This window comes from Petromyzon marinus, unplaced genomic scaffold (genome assembly GCF_048934315.1).
Source record: "Petromyzon marinus isolate PM22_M1 ecotype Great Lakes invasive population unplaced genomic scaffold, UKy_Petmar_22M1.pri1.0 PM_G_Scaffold_110, whole genome shotgun sequence".
Classification (NCBI taxonomy): domain Eukaryota; kingdom Metazoa; phylum Chordata; class Hyperoartia; order Petromyzontiformes; family Petromyzontidae; genus Petromyzon; species Petromyzon marinus.
The window spans coordinates 535,001-537,500 of record NW_027422663.1 but is presented as its reverse complement, the minus strand read 5'-3'; positions in this window follow the sequence as shown (position 1 = coordinate 537,500).

Sequence of the window (2,500 nt, the reverse complement as noted above, 5' to 3'; positions counted from 1 at the left end):
AAACTTCTATATGTTTCACGGATAGACCCCGTGAAACGCTAGAAATTGGCGGGGATGTGTCTCTTGTGGCTCACGGGGCTGTTAGGGTGGCACAGAACTCCCTCGGAATGGGAAAAGGGGTCATTTTCGTGTTGCCACATTGCATAGGAACGCCATGAAACTTCCAGAGGCATTTGCAGCAGAAAGGCACGTGCACTCAAAAATTTTAATATTTTTCACGCATAGACCCCGTCAAACGCTAGAAGTTGGCGGGGATGTCTCTCTTGTGGCTCACGGGGCTGTTAGGGTCGCACAGAAATGCCTCGGAATGGGAAAACGGGTCATTTTTGTGTGGCCACATTGCATAGGAACGGCATGAAACTTCCAGAGGCATTTGCAGCAGGAATGCATGTGCACTCAAAAACGTCTATATTTTTCACGGATAGACCCCGTGAAACGCTATAAATTGGCGGGGATGTCTCTCTTGTGGCTCACGGGCGCTGTTAGTTAGGGTCGCACAGAAATCCCTCGGAATGGGAAAAGGGGTCATTTTCGTGTTGCCACATTGCGTACGAACGGCATGAAACTTCCAGAGGCATCTGCAGCAGAAATGCATGTGCACTCAAAAACGTCTATATTTTTCACGGATAGACCCCGTGAAACGCTAGAAATTGGCGGGGATGTGTCTCTTGTGGCTCACGGGGCTGTTAGGGTCGCACAGAAATCCCTCGGAATGGGAAAACGGGTCATTTTCGTGTTGCCACAATTGGCATACGAACGGCATGAAACTTCCAGAGGCATTTGCAGCAGAAATGCATGTGCACTCAAAAACGTGAATATTTTTTCACGGATAGACCCCGTCAAACGCTCGAATTTGGCGGGGATGTTTCTCTTGTGGGTCACGGGGCTGTTCGGCTCGCACAGAACTCCCTTGGTCCACCTGATTCGTGCATACAGGCAGCAACTAAAACTCTGTAAACCTGCTGTGAGGACATCTAAACAGTGGACCAGTGAGGCTGTGGAAGATTTGCGGGCGTGCTTAGACTGTACTGACTGGGATATGTTCACGACTGCTACCAATAGTCTGGATGAACTCACAGAGGCTGTGTACATCAGCTTCTGTGAGGACTGCTGTATCCCAACACGTACCAGGGTGAACTTTAACAACAACAAGCCCTGGTTCTCAGCAAAGCTCAAAAGGTTGAGGTTGGAGAAGGAGGAAGCGTTTAGGAGTGGGGATAGAGACAGATTCAAGGAGTCGAAGAACAGGTTTAGCAAAGCGGTGAGAGAGGCTAAACGACTGTACTCAGAGACACTAAAACACCAGTTCTCTACTAACGACGCTGCTTCTGTCTGCCAAAGGGCTCAGGCACATCACCAACTACAAACCCAGAGCGCCCCACACCACTAACGACTCCCGCCTAGCCAACGACCTGAACGAGTTCTACCGTAGATTTGAAAGACAATTGGACTGTCCTGAACCACCCCTTCCCACCCAAGAGGCCCCATCCCCCACCCATACTACAGAAACGACTCTCTCCTTTCAGGAGGGAGAAGTTAATGGGCTTTTCAAGAGGCAGAATCCACGCAAAGCAGCCGGGCCGGACTCTGTCTCTCCAGCCACCCTCAGGCACTGCGCTGGCCAGCTGTCTCCGGTGTTCACCAACATCTTTAACACCTCCCTGGAGACATGCCATGTACCAGCCTGTCTCAAGTCCTCCACCATCATCGCTGTGCCCAAAAAGCTAAGGCCAACAGGACTAAATGATTACAGACCGGTCGCCCTTACATCTGTGGTAATGAAGTCTTTTGAGCGCCTGCTCCTGGCACACCTCAAAGCCATCACAGACCCTCTCCTGGACCCCCTTCAGTTTGCCTACAGAGCCAACAGGTCTGTGGACGACGCAGTTAACATGGCCCTCCACTTCACCCTACAGCATGTGGACGCCCCAGCATCCTACGCCAGGATCCTGTTTGTGGACTTCAGCTCTGCCTTCAACACCATCATCCCTGCCCTGCTTCAGGACAAGCTCTTCCAGCTGAACGTGCCCTACTCCACCTGCAGGTGGATCACAGACTTCCTCTCTGACAGGAAGCAGTGCGTTAAGCCGGGAACAGAAGTCTCTGACTCCAGGTCCATCAGCACGGGAACTCCTCAGGGCTGCGTCCTTTGCCCACTGCTCTTCTCCCTGTATACCAACAGCTGCGCCTCCAATCATCTGTCCGTCAAACTCTTGAAGTTTGTCGGACGACACCACCCTCATTGGGCTGATCTCTGGTGGGGATGAGTCTGACTATAGGTGGGAAGCTGACAACCTGGTGACCTGGTGTAGCCAGAACAACTTAGAGCTAAATGCTCTAAGGACAGTTGAGATGGTTGTGGACTTCAGGAAGAATACAGCCCCACTCACCGCCATCACCCTGTTAGACTCCGCAGTCAAAATTGTGGAGTCCTTCCGCTTCCTGGGCACTATTCTCTGCCGGGACCTCAAGTGGGAACTGAACATCAGCTCCCTCGCCA